Consider the following 17,831-nt stretch of genomic DNA (forward strand, 5'->3'; position numbering starts at 1 on the left):
CTTCCTGACCTTAGAGGAGAAGCTCTCAGATTTTCCCCACTAAGGATGATGTTAACGGCGGGGGTTTCACAGATAACTTTTATTACATTGAGGTATGTTCCCTGTAAACCTACTTGAGGGGGTTATAATCATGAATGGATGTTGTACTTTGTCAAATGCTTTTTTCTCCATGTATTGATATGACCGTATGTGTGGGGGTTTTTTTGAAATGTTTATTCATTTTTGAAAGAGACAGAATGTGAGTGGGGTAGGGGCAGAGAGAGAGGCAAACACAGAATTTGAATCAGGCTCCAGGCTCTGAGCTTTCAGCAGAGAGCCCAACACAGGGCTTGAATCATAAACCATATGGTCATGACTTGAGCCAATGTCGGATGCTTCAAGGAATGAGCCACCCAGGAGCCCCGATCATATGGTTCTTATCCTTTCTCCCAGTTATGTAATGCATCACAGTGATTGATTTGTGAACATGGAACCACCTTGCAGCTTGGGAACAAATCCACTTAATTGTGGTGAATTATTTTCTTAAGGTATTTTTGAATTTGGTTGGTAGTATTTGATTCAGAATTTTTGCATCCATGCTCATCAAGGATATTGGTGTGGAGTTCTCTTTTTTAGTGGGCTCTTGTTCTGGTTTTGGTATCAGGGTAATGCTGGCCTCATAGAATGAATTTGGAAGTTTTCCATCATTTTTTATATTTTGGACTAGCTTAAGAAGATGAGGTCTTAACCCTGTTTTAACTGTTTGGTAGAGTTCACCTGTGAAGTCATCTGGTCCTAGACTTTTGATTGTTGAGAGTTTTTTGATTTCTGACTCAATTTGCTTGCTGGCTGTTGTTCTGTTCATGTTTTCTATTTCTGTTTCAGTTTATGTAACTTCTATGTTTCTAGGAATTTATCTATTTCTTGTAAATTGTCCAAAGTTTTGACTGACAAGTTTTCATAATATTATCTTATGGTTGTTTGTATTTCTGAGGTGTTGGTTATGATTTCTCCTCTCTCATTTGTCATTTTATTTGAGTCCATTCTGTTTTTTTCCCTCTGATACAAGCATTGCTACCCCAGCTTTCTTTTGACATTCATTTGCATGATGTTTCTCGACATCCTCTCGTTTTCATTCTGTAGGTGTCTTGAGGTCTAAAATGGGTCACTTGTAGACAGCATATAAATCTGTTTTGTTTTTTCATCCATTTTTACACCCTATGTCTTTTTATTGGAGCATTCATTCCATTTACATTCAAAGTAATTATTGATTTGTATGTATGTATTGCCATTTTATTACCTGTTTTGTTGTGGTTTTTCATGATTTTCTCGATCCTTTCTTGTTTTCCTGATTTACTTTAGTGATATATTTTCTTTCTACTTATTCTCTGAATATTTATGGGTGGTTTTTGATATATGGTGACCATTAAGTTTTTACATAATTTCTTTGCTTTTAGCCGTTTGTATTCAGTTGATGGTCATTTACCTTTGAACCCATTATTTTCTCCTCCCTACTGTGTTTTGGTACGTTATTATATTTTATATCCATTTTTGTGAGTTCCTCGACTGATTTTTTACAGAAATATTCGTTTTCACTGGATTTGTGTTTTCTACCTCCCTTTTGTCACTTTTGGTCTCTCTGTTCCACTCAGAGTCCCTCTTAGTATTTCTTGCTGGACTGATTTAGTGGTACAAACTCTTTTAGTTTTTGTTGGGGAGATTCCATGTCTCCTTCTGTTCTGAATGATAGCCTTTCAGGATAGTGTATTCTTGGCTGCTGATTTTTCCATTCAGCACTTTGAATATGTCATGTCACTTCCCTCTGGCTTGCCAAGATTCTGTTGACAAATATGTAGCTGTCCTTTGGTGGCTGGGGGCTATGCATCAGGGCAATCAGGGGCTCAAGGCTGTGCATCAGTGGCTGGAGACATGTGGCTGGGTGAGACCTATGAGGGTAGCCAGGGGTGCATAGCTGGGTGCAGTGCAGATGTGCACAGTGTGCAATGGCAGCTTTGCCTGCAGCTGGCCACACAGGGTGCCCATGCGGTTTGCACAAAGTTTGCCAAGGCCAGCAGGCTTGGAGTGGGTGAGCCCCCCCAGAGAATGCTTGGGACTGGCACACAGCTAGCACGTTAGGTAGCGAGTGTCCTTGCAGGTCCACTCCCTGGTAGGTGCCTCTGTGCTTAATCTGGGGGGAGGGGGGGAGAAAAATGGTGACTGTGAACTCCCTCATTATTGGAAAAGTCCCCCAACCACTCAGAAGTCAGCATGAGCAGATCTGTCTCCTGTTGCCTTGGCATTGTGTACAATGCCATGTTTACATTGCCTCTCTACACAGGCAGGGACCTGGCTCGCACTCATCCTCTTGGATCACCCAGTGCTGGGTCAGCTGACCTCCAAAGCTCCAGGATCCAAACTCAAGGGAATTCAGCCCCTCTGGGTTTTAAAGCCAACTGTTTTGGGGATTAGTCTTGTTTGTGTGAGCTCCCTGGTGTGAGGGCTCACTTTCTCTGCCCTCTCTGCAGGCAGCCACCCTCCACCTTTCTGACCTTCCTAACCTTTCAGATACAGCTTCTATTTAGTGGTGGAGTTTGTTCTGCCACTCTCTGGATTCCTCTGTGGTTTATGGACTTGGATGTGGATGTTATGTAGTTGAAAACATGGGACAGGGTGAGTTCAGGGTCCTCCTACTCTGCTATTACTAATTTTTTTTAAATGCCTTCATCTTTTGGATTTTTGAGACATGGTCAGACAGACTCCTATCACCCATGCACTTCAGGATTAGAAAGGAACTTTCCCACATTTTCTCCTAGCATTTTATGTTTTGAAACTCTACATATAACAAATAGCCTCAAGTTAAAGGGTATAATTTGATGCGACTTGATCTCATGGGTACAGCACCATGAAGTCATATGGTTTCTCTCTAAACCTTAAGTCATGATCCCTTTGTGTCTAAGGCCAATGTTGTTTTCGAAGTAAGGACTACATTTTTTTTTAACATTTGCAGATATTGCCCAGGTGTCTGAATGCCTGCACTGGGGTACCTCCTTTTCTGATGGACTGGATTCCCGTAAGTACTGCAGTCGATCTACCTTTGGACTTTATCCTGTGTTGTATCTTTCAGTCTGTTCACTTAATTTTGTTGCAGTACTTTAATGTTGAGGGATTCATAATTGGATTGATTTTCACTAAATGGTATGAGCTGCCGTTCCAATTATGACAGAAAGCACGGGCTTCCCGTGGTAGGTACTCACGAGCAAGGCTGATATCCTGGGCACTTGAGCTGAGAATGTCACTCTGTCTTTTTGCCAGCCTTCTTCCCTACCCTTGAGGCAAGAATCTCCTTTTGTTCACACAGAAATGTAGGTGAAGTCAGCAGAGAAAGGTCCCTTCTCTTCTCTTCCCTTTGTCTCTCAAACTCCCTGTCGCTACCTTCTGCCCGTCCCTTTCTCTGACTCAATCCCCCAGGTCCACTGCTCCAATCCAGCCCTGATCAGGGCGTCCTCCAGCTGCTGGCTTCTGCTCTGGCCATCCCTCAGTGAGGAAACTGCAGGGGGATTATGTAGTTCACGGGTCTGATCAAGAAATCTCTGCTCCTCAGAGCCCTCCTACACATGGTGCTGTCTGGGGAGAACTGGCATCCCGGGCGAGGGTCTGACTTCATGTTGGTCTCCTCAGTCCTCTCCCATAGTCACTGCTGGTCCCTCATCCTTCCCCATCATTAGAACTCCGCCATTTCCTAGGGGCAGATACCTGTCTATCTGACTCCGAGGCACCAGGGAGTCAGTGAATATTTCTAAAATAAATGAACATAAACACCCTATAAATCTAGACACAGGAAGTTCCCACCACCCTGGAAAACTCCCTCAGGCTCTCTTGCACAAAGGGTGATGTTGCTACTATCCTCTGTCGCCGCCATTTCTGCCAGCTTGTTCCCTGTGTGTACAGGAACCCCACTGTGTGCACTCAATGGGGACTGAGAGTGGATGGTCCTAGAAGCAGACGCTGACACAGAATGGTGAAAGGTGTATTAGGGGACAGTAGGAAGGACAAAGTGGAGGGGACAGGATGGGCAGGGAAAGCATTCAGGCAGATCTGACACCTTCTTAAAATAGATACATAATCACTGTCGTCTGTCACCGTGCACAGTCCTCTTGAAATTTCAAAATAGTTGTCCTATAAGGCAAAGAGATTTAGTGTTATTTCCGTCTTATCTTATGTTTTCCTACATGCATTCTGTCTTCTGTAGTTTGTCTGTGGCCTCAGATGAACACTTTAGTGTGTGGCTGCATCTGTGAGTCTATACGTAATGGAAAATGATTGTCTTCAGATCTAGATCTGTGAATGTGCACATTCTCATAATGATCTTTTCTTTCTTTGTCTGGTAGGGCCCGAATTTTAATAGAAAAATGAGGGACCTTGTCTTATTGTTTAAAACAGCGATTCCCAATCCCTGGGCTGAGGTGTTAACAGTCTTAGTTTAACGAACTCCCCTGACCATCTTTTTTTGATGATCATTGTGTGGAGATATCTTAATTGAAACTGTGAGAAGGGTGAGTGGACACTTCCCAGAGATTTTGCAGAGGCTTTACGTATTTAATGTCTTCTTTTTATAATGTTCTTGGAAACAAATATTACCCCTGTTTTCACCGATACCACAGCTGAGGCTCTGTGTAGGTCCCACTGAGAACTGGTATTAGGGCTGAGCCAGCAGGAACACAGGCAAAGCCTCAGGATATTGTGAGAGAAGTCTGAGGAGATGATTCCGCATTGAGGAGGTCCAGAAAGAATGAGGCAAGGTAGGAGACTTCCAAGTGGAGTGTGGTGTCATCCTCCTTGATGTATTCCAGGAACACACTGGAAAAGGTCCTCACCCGTAAGCACGCTTAGCTTATAAAGTTACCACAAAGACATGCCTGTGTAAAACGGGGAAGCCCGTAGCCTCGGGGTAAAGGTTTTGCATTTGGAAAGAAAAACAAAAGAGCAGACATACCACATGACACACAAACCAGAGACAATGGCAGGAGAGTGTGTTGTACAGAAAGATGTGGCTGTCCGTAAGGACTCAGAACTGAAAATGGCCACAGCATTTACCTTGTGCTTCTTGGCAGTTTTGGCAGAGCCAGGGTTCATGTCACTCTTGGGAGTGTCGCCTGCTTCTGGATCTGCAAAAAGCCCTAGAAGGGATGGAGGTTTATTCTGATTTGAGTCGACTGTTTGGAGATCAAAAACAAAAAAAACCCTCCCCTCATTCTTCCGACAACTTAAACTCTTTGCCCCAGTCAGATCCCAAATCACGTGCAGAGGGTATCCCACCTGCCTCAGGTGATCCCCAAGAAGAACTTGAAGAACCATCCCTTATAACTTGATGAAGACGCCTAAAAGCCCCGATTCAGATGTGTTCATCACTCACCGAACAACGAGGGATGGCTGGGGGTGCAACTAGATGGACACACGTTAGGCTGTGCCTCATGCCTCACAGGGCCCAGCACATGGCATGTGTACAGGGCATGTCTGCTGAAGCGCTATGCCTGCTTTTCTGCATACAGCCCCAATCCTTCTCCACGAGAGACACCTGTACCAACACATGGTGGGGGGAATGACAAAGATGAGATCATGAGAAACTTGAGGAATGTGGTAATGGCAGCAGACACATTCCCCTTGCATCACAATGGTCTGTGGTACAGCCTCTGCACCTTGGCCAAAGAGCTAACAGCAACAAAAATAAGATGGGTGTGTTTTACAAGTCAACTTCTAGTGCTCAGATCATCTTACCAAGTGTTGCAGGTGGAGGGGTTCAGGGCCGCCAAGGTTCAGGAGGTGGATGTGCCTAATGGTCCATGGGGGTGGGGCGCCTCTAGGGTAGGGCATGCAGAATCGTCCAGTTAACGGAGGAGGTACCCATGGATCCACACTGTCCTGCAGAACAGAAGTGACAGCTACGTGCCTATGCCAGACAAGAGTACCAATACCAAAAGCAGCTGTAACTCAGAGAAGAACGTGTCAGCACCTGTCACCTTCTCTGCCACCAGGATCCAAGAGAGTAGCATCAGTACCTGAAAACTCTGTCCCTGCCACTGGATACCACCTACAGCTTGGGGTGGTAGATGCAAGAGGAGGAACTGCTGTCACCACACATCACTGCCCATGTCTGCGGAAGTAAAATGGCAAGGGTCCTGTCCTAGAGGGTTAACAGGAGTAATTACATAGTGATGAAGCAGCATTCTCCAGACAGGCAGGCATCTATGTCCCAGTTCACCCTGCATCCCTCCTCTGCAGTGACTCCTGATGCTCTGTTTTTGGTATATTAGGAACACAACAAATTGAGTGCAAATAAATGGCTCTTATTCTGCTCGTGGAATCACAGCCACTCCTGGGGAAAAGTTCTGCAGCCGGACCCTCACTTTGCCTCCTCTGCTCCTCTCCCTGAGAAAGGAGTCTTCCCTCTTGAAGTGTTGTCAAAGGCCTCTGAGACCTCTGGGGAGTGGAGGATGCCTGGAGGAAGTCTTCTGTGAGGAACAAGTGACTTGTGGTGAATGTCTCCAAAGCTCAGATGTGTTCATCTTAATTCATAGGGAATTCTGACTTGAAGCATACTGCAGGACACAGAGTAATTAAGTCCTACAGAAACAAAAAAGGTAAAAATTCACATAACAGCTTTAATGCAAGTGTTTTGGTATAAAACTCCTGGGATGTGTCATGAGACTGTATCAGCTCTAACAGTGACTAGGGACACAACCAGAAACTGCTCATATGAACACAATCGAAGGACACAATGTTCAGGTTATTTTTACCTAAGGTATAGCTGGAAGGATTCCAGACAACTCATTTACCAACAAAGACGGGAAGGTGATGAGTGATGATAAGGACTGAGGCTTGATCTGGGGGAGAAAAACACATCCACCTTCAGTCGTGCCACACTGTGCACCAAAGAGGGAGAGGAGGAAAAAAGGAAACACTTACCCAGTTGTCCTGAGCATTCTTCTCATGATCTGCGATCTGAAAAAGCAACAATGAAAAGTTCATATTTAGGAATTCCAAGGGCCACTACATTCACCCACATGAGGTACTAAGGGTTCCATATGTCAGGTAGAACTCACGTTACCTGGTGTCTGAAGGTGAGTTCTGCCTGCTGCAGCTGCTCTTGTCTTTGTCCATTTTGTTGCCTGTGAGTTATAGTTCCTTTTGTCAGATAAGGCCCAATATTGGGTATGATTTTCAATAATCTGCCCATGTTCTCATCCTCCTCCTAAGTGTCCCCTAATACAGTTTTACACATGAAACACTTTTCACATGATTATAAATGTACAATAGGATCAAAACTATTGTTCCATCCTTTCCTGACTCATTCCATGACCGTAGGGTTCAGAGTTCACATAATTCCTTCCCACTTTCAATTGTGCCCTAATTCATCATGTGACAAGTGTCTTTCATCATAAAGCTCTTTCGTCCTTTCACTTAGATCTTCACCATGTTTCCTAGGGTTGCAAAGACCAGGGCCATGAAATGGCACTACCATGTTGATGGTATGATTCATTCTAAGACACACTGCTTTCCTACAGATTATGATACTTGACACCACCCCCCAGGAACGTTGGCATGGATGAAGTTTCCACACAGTCTGGCCATTGCTTGAAATCTGGAAATGTTGATGAAGTTAATTGTTTTGTTCTTTCTAAATCTTACCTTTTTTATCTGTTAATACTCTATGCATATGTCCTCTGAACTTTTGTTTATATTACTATGTTGAGTCTAAACATAGACTTTTAACCTTGTAATAAGATTAAAAACAAAAGAAATGAAGAGAGGTTTCATGAGCTGTTGGTAATTAGTAGCTGAACTCACTTGTACTTGTTTATTTCTTTCATAGCTATTTTCACATTTCCCCTGCAGCTGCCAGCTGATTCTTCTTTGCCGCCAGTTCACACTGTGTCATTTTCAGCTTCCTAAGATGGGAAAGACATATACACGGTCCAGGAGCCAAGGTCCACAAATTCTGCCTTTTACCTCCCAGCACTCTTGAAGGCCTAGATACAAATACCTTTCCCCCACCTCTCCCGTAAATGCACAGACTGACAACACAGAGAAATGAACTGAACACCCCATTTAAGTTAAAGAAAATTCAACCTCTGTCTGCTGCCATGTCTCTGCTCTCAGACCTGTTTCCTCTCCTTCATCATAAAGTCATCAAATAACATTGCACTTTGTGCCTTCCCAGAGCTGGACTTTGGTTTGAGATGGTGAAGGCTCATTTCAGTTCAGTGTCAAAAGCCGTGTCTGACCACCCATACCCATTAGGATGAAGCAAGGGATCATCACTAGTCTCACCCCTCCGTGGGGAGCCCTGATTCTCAATCCAGAAGTTGTACCCTGACAAAGACAATCACCCTGAAACACGACCTTCCAGGATATGGCTTCCCCAGCATTGCAGCTCCCTCCCAGACATCGCTAGAGCCAGGAGTACAACCCCTGCGTCCACCTTCACATATCCTGGTGGAGGAAAAGGCCACTCTTAGAGCAGCAACATCACCTGAGGTAGAACCTGATATGAACTGTCACACAGTCTGGGTTTATCTCCAGGAAACAGATTTCAGATGGAAAACTATCAACTTCATGGAGCCAATGTACTTGAACAAGACTCAGTTCATTGACAGTGAAGGCAGCAAAGGGAAATGCTTAGAAAGGCTGGTTTGCTGTGTTGCCCTCAGACTATTTTGTTCATGGTGTTGCTTTAAAGGGTTTCAACTTGGTACTGGACGTATTCAAGAGTCACATGCAAAATTGAAAGACTCCTAGAAACTGACACCAAACCTCTAGACAGAGAAAGGCACATGCATTTCCTTCTGGCATCTCAGGCAGTCCTTCAACAAATACTTTCTGGAGTGGCTGGAATGTAGTGGTTCTGTTGTAAGGGATTGAAAATAGAAAGGTGGCCAGGGTGCTGTACGTGCTTCCCAAAAGAGCTTAGAAATGATAAAAACAAGATGCCAGTGAGACAGAGCAGGCTGCACCCCAGGTGTGGGAAGGACTAACAGAAGCTGAGTCTCCAGGGAAGAGAAGGAAGTATTTCCTTTTCAATGTGAATGAGGGACTCTAAAGGCCCTGATCTCCTCGTGAGAACAAAAGGAAATACTGTACAAAGGAGGAAACATGTGAGCGAATGCACCAAATTTCTAATGACCCCATGAAGACACATGTGACCAAGATGGAGAAGAAGGGAGCCCAGGACAAAGCCAGCCTGGCAGTGGGAACCAATCTCCCCAGGACTCATGAATGAACTTGGGGACAGACAGCTGAACTGCAAAATAGGTGAACAACTTTATGGGCACAGACTTAGAAGGAAACGTGTTTCGTTCAGAGGCAGCCAGCAAAGATGAGCCCTAGTGAAGCTGCGGGCTTTGGTCAAGACTCAGAGGAGTTACACTTCAAAAATCAGGGGACAGGAAATAACTCAGCTTCCTTAGGCATTGGCCTGCTGTGAACAATCTCACTAGCAGAACTGATGCAGGGATCCAGTACTACTGGCGCCCCTACCCACTTTCCAGAAATAAATTTCTGTGGTTTCTGCAGCAAGATCATTGATTTTTTCCCTACACATTCTTGACCCATGTGGGGTCCTGAACAAAAATGACCTAATTCCTGGATGACAAGACAACGTGATGGGACTGAAACCCATGCGCCAATGGAAATGGATCCCAAGCAGATCCAGACATCAATGTTATTAATGCTGATACCTTCCCTCTTCCACCCCAAATACATGACACAATGTGTGACAAGCACTTAGGACAGAAAGGAAAATGCGGGTGACAGAAAGCAAGGTAAGAAGGACAGGCACAATTCTGAGTGCATTTGGCAAAAAATTCGCAAAGAATTTTAATTATCTCTACTGGCCGTCACATTCATTCATACAACAGTACTTGTGATAGTTCTCACATGAACATTTTAGTCTTCTATAGCCACTTTTCTTTCTTCATAGAATTCTTCAAGGATGCCTGCTTTGTCCTTCAGCTGTTTGACTTTTGCTTCTTTGGTTGCTTTCACAGACCTCAATGCATTACACTTGTCTTCCAGGGCCTTTTCATTTTCTGTACAAACATGGATTTGCTTTCTAAGTGTGCACATGACCTGAGACTTGTTTTGGGTGAGATAGGAAAAGGGCAAGAACCGTGAAGGCAGGAAGGCACTCTTTCCCTTTCCAATGCAAAGTCATTGTCACCAATATGGGGATTTCTCCGCAACAGACAGCATACTTTCCAGTTGACAGTTATTGGACCTCAAGACTCTCAACTCTACATGCTCGAATGCACCATTTTCATCTTGCGTTTTTAAGTAAGACAGATAAGAGAAAAACACTTTCCATAAGTAATGATTGCACAAAAATTTGAGTGCACCTAACACAACAGGGTTGTGCATTGCAATAAACAAAGACCTTGAGGCATAAATGTAACTAGGAGAAGATAAAGATGGTGGGAAATAGTTCATGTCAGATAGCTTATAAATGGTTTTCTTGTTGGAATATATATATATATTTATATACATCTGTACGTGTGTGTGTGCATACACACACACAAACACACACTTCTTCCCCATTCACGTTGAAAATTCACTGTTCAGCATTAAGAGAGAAAGAGACTATGGAGCACCTGGGTGGCTCGCTCAGTTGAGCATCAGACTCTTGATTTGGGGTCAGGTCATGATTCTAGGATCGTGCGATCCAGACCTGTGTTGGGCTCCACACTGAGCGTGGATCCTGCTTAAGATTCTCTCTCTTTCCCACTGCCCCTCTCGCATGCCCTCTCTCACTAAAATTTAAACAAAAAATTCATAAAGAATAATTTAAAAATATTTTTTTTAAAGGAAAGGATTATACACTGTGGCTATCACCCTTTGTCTCTCAACTATATTTGGGAATTTTCTACATATCTTGGAGGGCAGAGTTGAATGATGTGATAAATTACCTAATTGTGAAAATAAAAGATAACTCCTAGTCCTTGAAATAGCAAAACTCATCTTGGTGGTCCTAGTGAAATTCTAGCTCATTGTTCAGAAGGAGATTTGGCTCCCAGAGGCCCACTCTCTACTGTGGTAAATGGCAAGCAAATGTGCTGTGCTCACTTCACCCAATGAATAAAAGCCTCCAAAGCCAAATTACAGTAAAACTCAGCAGCCAACTCTTATCACTTCCTGATTCTTCACATTCCTCTCTCTCTGAGTTTGCAAGGCAACAAGTGCACTTTGAAGGGTGTCATTTAAAATTTCATTGAAGTGGGTGCCTGGGCGGCTCAGTCAGTTAAGCATCCCACTTCAGCTCAGGTCGTCATCTCGTGGTTTGTGAGTTTGAGCCCTGTGTCAGACTCTGTGCTGACAGTTCAGAGCCTGGAGCCTGTTTTGGATTCTGTGTCTCCCTCTCTCTCTACTCCTCCCCTGCTCCTGCTTGTGCTCTGTCTCTCCCTGTCTCTCAAAAAATTAATAAACACTATTTTTTTAATTTATTTAAAGTGCTCCATTATTTTGATGTTCTCCTTCAACAAAACATGTTGAATGAGTAATAATAATTCATTCCTTTTATTTGTGTTTTTAGAATGCAATCCAGGCAAAGAAGGGATTCTTACCTTCAGTTTAAGAGCTTCATCAGAGAGAAACTTACTTTCTCTCATAGTTTCCTGAAGACATTTCCTTAACTCACTGTTGTATAAAACACGAAAAAGGAATCAGAATTAATAAAAAAAAAAAAAAAAAAGCATAGTGCTAGATAAACCTATCTTCTAATGTGTGACTCCTTTCACAAATAAAGAGGTAGCTCTTTACATTTGTGAAGCTTGTGTTGAATTGGTATTGTTTATAGAACACATGAAATAGGTCAGTAGGATGCTCTACCAGAGTGGCAGTAACCAAAATGAAGTCACAAAAAAATATTTGAAAGGGCAATGCTACCTTCTGTTCCCAAATGGGTGTTTTTTCAGCAATGATGTTCTTTGTTTTCTTTCTTAAAAGTAGTGATCTTCTCAATTATTCACTGTAAACTAACTAAAAGGAGACAAAACATGTTCTAAGGCTGTTACCAAACCAGTGACATCAAATAATCCCAGTGTATTAGCAGCACACATGATCTGACAGGTGGGTGTAACTAACATTTTAGGTTTCCCGTTGTGCCTGAAGAAATCAAGTTTTAGCAGCATGTTAAACCTAAGAAAACCTTATTTCAATGAGATTCCTATTTAAAATATTGTCCAAAATGGAGAAACACAATAAAATATCTTCTCATTTCTCTCCCATCTGGAAGCACCCTTCTTAGAAAATCCAATCACTTCAAATACTTATGTCACCACCAGAGATGAAACAAAAATCAAATCCTATCAACTTACATTTCTCTCCTCCAATTATTAAGGTACATAAATAGGTCCCTGCAAATAATGGAACAAACAAAACCATCATTTAGTCTCGATTTGAGCCACTCACACTCCCAGGTGCTATTTGGAATTCCACACAAGGAAAGTTCAAACTGCTGCTGGCTGACTGACTACTCAAAGGCCTTGGATGACTTCCTGCTGCTCACAGATTGCCTTTCATGAACCCTAGGGCAGGGGCCCTGGAGGACAAGGTCTTTGGAATCAGACATACGGGTACCATCTCAGCTTTACACTTAGTGGCTGGAGGATCTGGATTAATGGCAATTCCTAGAAGACAAACTTTTTTCATCCCAACATGAGAATGTTACCCTCCAGCCTTAAAGGAATATTATTCAACACACATGAAGCACCCAATTACAGGTAACACATGTAAGCTCTAGAACAGACTCCTCCAACAGGGACTGATTCTGTCATCTGACCAGAAAGTGCAAACTTCTCTTTTGTTGGCCCACTGTGAGAGCTCTCATGCCCTGAGATCACTCTTCTCCCCACCACCGCCACTGCATTCAAAGGGATGAACAACCAGCCTTTGAGGGCTCGTTAAGTGTCAGGCAGCCACCCTGGCTCTCAACAGACAGTGCCACAGGATCACCACAGTCTATGGAGCCTGTGCAGAATACATTACCCCCATTTGCAAAAATCTCATCTCCACTCATTCTCCCCTGGCATGAACGGCTTCCTCCACCTCAGACTCAGAACCATGGTTTAAACCTCTCTTGTGACACACACCCTGCCTGGCAATATCTGGCTTTGTCTCTAAGCTCAGGCTTCTTGATAGGCTTGTAGATAGAGAGTTTTCTCATCTTCACATTTCACGAAGAGCCAGGTCATGGCAAAGTACTCACTCCAAACCTCAGGTTCATATCATCACTTGTTTCCTAATCATTTCTATGTAAAATTACACTAATTTCATTCCCTCTACTCTGGTGATGTGTTCCTCCTCCTGATGTCTTAAGAGATGGCAACTCCCTCCACATTGTCACTTAGGCTCCAAACAGGGAAGAGAAAGATGAATTTCAAGAGTTAAAAAGTCAATTAGACATCAGAAGTCCCCATATTTATCCTTAGGTGAATCAAAACGCACATCAAGGGGCGCCTAGGTGGCTCAGTTGGTTGAGTGTCTGACTTTGGCTCAGGTCATGCATGATCTCACTGTTCATGGGTTCTACCCTCCCATGGGGCTCTGTGGTGACAGGTAAGACCTGGCACCCACTTTGGACTCTGTGTGTGTCTCTCCCTCTCTGTCCCTCCCCCACTTGCACTCTTTCTCTCTCACTCAAACATTAAAAAAAAACCACAACCCACATCAAACACCAGTACTGAGAAAATATTGCAAAGAAAACTAAAGCTTAAATTCTTACCGTGATATTCTCAAGGCTCTATCTAAGAGGGGAAAAAACAAAATTAAATTTGGTGTCAAAACATATTATTAGTAAAAACCTATAGTTCCCGATAAATAGCAAAATAGTAATCCAGTGAAATTACAGTAATTTTATTTTGCGTAATTAATTCACAGGATCAAAAGATAAGAAAAAATAGAATTTCTATTTAAGTCATGTTACTTCACAATTTCTGTTAAAGAGCACAACGTAAATAGTTTTTTTTAACAGAAAATTTGTTTATATTAAATGAACATTCAGCCTATTCAATTTTGAACATTGATAATACATTTAAAAAATGCTTTAAATTGTCATTTCCCTCACTTATTTTTTTTAAATCCAGTATCCACACTGAAGTTTAGAACTAGGATTATTTTGAATTCCTGAAATAAAGAAACAGGAAGGAAGGGAGGGAGGGAGGGACAGAGGAAGGGCGGGCAAAATCTTTGAGCTATGATATGCCTCTTTTATTCTCTAGAAAGCTCTTCTGAAATACTACATGGAGTTGGCTGTCTGCTGAATTCATACAGAGTTATGGCACATCAGGTGCCATGATTTTTTCCAGACTGCTACAAACAAAATAAAAGCCACCAAATGAGAAAAAGAATAAAACACGGCTAGAGCTAAAGCACAAGCAACAACAGAAATAACAGTTGATGTTTAAAAAAAGAGCAAAAAGAGCTCTGCAGACCTCAGTTCTCCTGATAAATTCTAGCTCAATCAAATCTAGGCATGACCCGGTTTTGACACCATTAACATATTTCCCCATTCTAAAGTTTTAAAGGATGATGAGAGGCTGAGGCCAGCCCTAAACTCTTGCCAGGATATTAGAATATCATCATGCTATCAAAAAGCCACTTAGGAACCTCTGAGCTTCCCTGTCCCTTGTCACCCAGCCCCACAGGCGGGGAAGTGAAAAGGAATATGAACACACCAAATACTTAATATTTGTGTTTCTGTGTGAAGGCAAGTTTTCTCCAGTGGCAGGGAGAGGGGCAAATACGCATTTAGAAATAAATTCCAAAGTATTCTGTTCTTCCAGAAAAGATCTGCCCTCAAGAGGAACGAAGAGCCTAACTGGGGATTTCCCAAAGAGTAAACAATACAGGTGAGGGAAAATACTCAACTCCAGGGCTCTCACCTTCCTGTCTCACCTGGGAGTAAATTCAGACTAACCCCTAGCCAGATAAATATAAAAACCTCACACTCATGTCCTATTTACCTCAGTTCCTTTACCAGCACATAACATTTGTCTTTCAACACAACTTACAAGGCATAGTAAAGTAAAAACCACACAGTTTGAACACAAATAGCAAGCATTAGAATTACACTTCCTATGGCAGAGATGTAGGAATTATCATCCTGGGAACTTAAAACCACTTCCATTCCTGTGATAATGCAGATAATGAAAAAAGTGGACAACATGCAAAAAGAGATGGTGAATGTAAGCAGACAGTTGAACCTCTAAGATTTTAAAGTGATTTGAGATGCAGCGAAGGCAGTCCTGAGAGGAAAATACATTGCAATCCAGGCCTATCTCAAGAAACAAGAAAAATCCCAAATACAAAATCTAACAGCACACCTAAAGGAAATAGAAGCAGAGCAGCAAAGACACCCCAAACCCAGCAGCAGAAGAGAAATAATAAAGATCAGACCAGAAATAAACAATATAGAATCTAAAACAACTGTAGAGCAGATCAATGAAACCAAGAGTTGTTTTTTTGAAAAAATGAACAAAAATTGATAAACCTCTAGCCAGGCTTCTCAACAAGAAAAGGGAGATGACCTAAATAGATGAAATCATGAATGAAAGTAGAATTGTTACAACCAATCCCTCAGAAATACAAGCAATTATCAGGGAATACTATGAAAAATTATATGCCAACAAGCTGGGCAACCTGGAAGAAATGGACAAATTCCTAAACACCCACACACTTCCAAAACTCAAACAGGAGGAAACAGAAAGCTTGAACAGACCCATACCAGCGAAGAAACTGAATCAGTTATCAAAAATCTCCCAACAAATAAGAGTCCAGGACCAGATGGCTTCCCAGGGGAATTCTACCAGACATTTAAAGCAGAGATAATACCTATCCTTCTCAAGCTATTCCAAAAAATAGAAAAGGGAAGGAAAACTTCCAGGCTAATTCTATGAAGCCAGTATTGCTTTGATTCCTAAACCAGACAGAGACCAAGTAAAAAAAGAGAACTACAGGCCAACATCCCTGATGAATATGGACACAAAAATTCTCAATAAGATACTAGCAAATCGAATTCAACAGCATATAAAAAGAATTATTCACGATGATCAAGTGGGATTCATTCCTGGGATGCAGGGCTGGTTCAACATTCACAAATCAATCAATGTGATACGTCACATTAATAAAAGAAAAGATAAGAACCATATGATCCTGTCAATCGATGCAGAAAAAGCATTTGACAAAATTCAGCATCCTTTCTTAATAAAAACCCTCGAGCAAGTCGGGATAGAAGGAACATACTTAAACATCATAAAAGCCATTTATGAAAAGCCCACACCTAATAGCATCCTCAATGGGGAAAAACTGAGAGCTTTCCCCTTGAGATCAGGAACACGACAGGGATGTCCACTCTCACCGCTATTGTTTAACATAGTGTTGGAAGTGCTGGCATCAGCAATCAGACAACAAAAGGAAATCAAAGCATCAAGATTGGCAAAGATGAAGTCAAGCTTTCACTTGTTGCAGATGACATGATACTATACATGGAAAATCCGATAGACTCCACCAAAAGTCTGCTAGAACTGATACATGAATTCAGCAAGGTTGCAGGATACAAAATCAATGTACAGAAATCAGTTGCATTCTTATACACGAATAATGAAGCAACAGAAAGACAAAGAAACTGATCCCATTCACAATTGCACCAAGAAGCATAAAATACCTAGGAATAAATCTAACCGAAGATGTACAAGATCTGTATGCTGAAAACTATAGAAAGCTTATGAAGGAAATTGAAGATATAAAGCAATGGGAAAACATTCAGTGCTCATGGGTTGGAAGAATAAATATTGTTAAAATGTCAATACTACCCAAAGCTATCTACACATTCAATGCAATCCCAATCAAAATTGCACCAGCATTCTTGTCGAAGTTAGAACAAGCAATCCTAAAATTCATATGGAACCACAAAAGGCCCCGAATAGCCAAAGTAATTTTGAAGCAGAAGACCAAAGCAGGAGGCATCACAATCCCAGACTTTAGCCTCTACTACAAAGCTGTAATCATCAAGACAGCATGGTATTGGCACAAAAACAGACACATAGACCAATGGAATACAATAGAAACCCCAGAAGTAGACCCACAAACGGATGGACAACTAATCTTTGACAAAGCAGGAAGGAATATCCAGTGGAAAAAAGACAGTCTCTTTAACAAATGGTGCTGGGAGAACTGGACAGCAACATGCAGAAGATTGAAACTAGACCACTTTCTCACACCATTCACAAAAATAAACTCAAAATGGATGAAGGACCTGAATGTGAGACAGGAAACCATCCAAACCCTAGAGGAGAAAGCAGGAAAAGACCTCTCTGACCTCAGTCGTAGCAATTTCTTACTGGACACATGCCCAAAGGCAAGGGAATTAAAAGCAAAAATGTACTATTGGGACCTCATCAAGATCAAAAGCTTCTGCACTGCAAAGGAAACAACCAACAAAACTAAAAGGCAACCAACGGAATGGGAAAAGATATTTGCAAATGACATATTGGACAAAGGGCTAGTATCCAAAATCTATAAAGAGCTCACCAAGCTCCACACCCAAAAAACAAATAATCCAGTGAAGAAACGGGCAGGAAACATGAATAGACACTTCTAAAGAAGACATCCAGATGGCCCACAGGCACATGAGAAGATGCTCAACGTCGCTCCTCATCAAGGAAATACAAATCAAAACCACACTCAGATATCACCTCATGCCAGTCAGAGTGGCCAAAATGAACAAATCAGGAGATTATAGATGCTGGCGAGGATGTGGAGAAACAGGAACACTCTTGTACTGTTGGTGGGAATGCAAACTGGTG

General features: G+C 42.2%; 2 long non-coding RNA genes and 1 pseudogene across 4 annotated transcripts; 1 reads left to right on the forward strand and 2 right to left on the reverse strand.

Moving 5' to 3' along the window:
* LOC147571712 (protein shisa-9 pseudogene) overlaps positions 1-17,831 on the forward strand; it is a 51,227-nt pseudogene that overhangs the window by 30,887 nt on the left and 2,509 nt on the right.
* Positions 3,991-6,713, reverse strand: LOC147571713 (uncharacterized). 3 transcript variants are annotated; one of them, XR_015247120.1, is made up of 5 exons: positions 6,036-6,713; positions 5,755-5,926; positions 5,393-5,554; positions 5,074-5,156; positions 3,991-4,155 (listed from the first exon to the last, which is right to left on the reverse strand). It is a non-coding gene; the product is annotated as an uncharacterized LOC147571713 (long non-coding RNA). The 3 variants fall into 3 exon arrangements; XR_015247119.1 differs by having other exon boundaries at positions 5,755-5,898; positions 6,036-6,712; XR_015247121.1 differs by having other exon boundaries at positions 5,755-5,898; positions 5,990-6,712.
* Positions 6,875-8,817, reverse strand: LOC147571714 (uncharacterized). The gene is made up of 3 exons (XR_015247125.1): positions 7,825-8,817; positions 7,085-7,145; positions 6,875-6,978 (listed from the first exon to the last, which is right to left on the reverse strand). It is a non-coding gene; the product is annotated as an uncharacterized LOC147571714 (long non-coding RNA).

Source organism: Puma concolor, unplaced genomic scaffold, assembly GCF_028749965.1.
Source record: "Puma concolor isolate L17-30 unplaced genomic scaffold, mPumCon1.1.hap2 unalloc_scaffold_11, whole genome shotgun sequence".
In the NCBI taxonomy this organism is placed as follows: domain Eukaryota; kingdom Metazoa; phylum Chordata; class Mammalia; order Carnivora; family Felidae; genus Puma; species Puma concolor.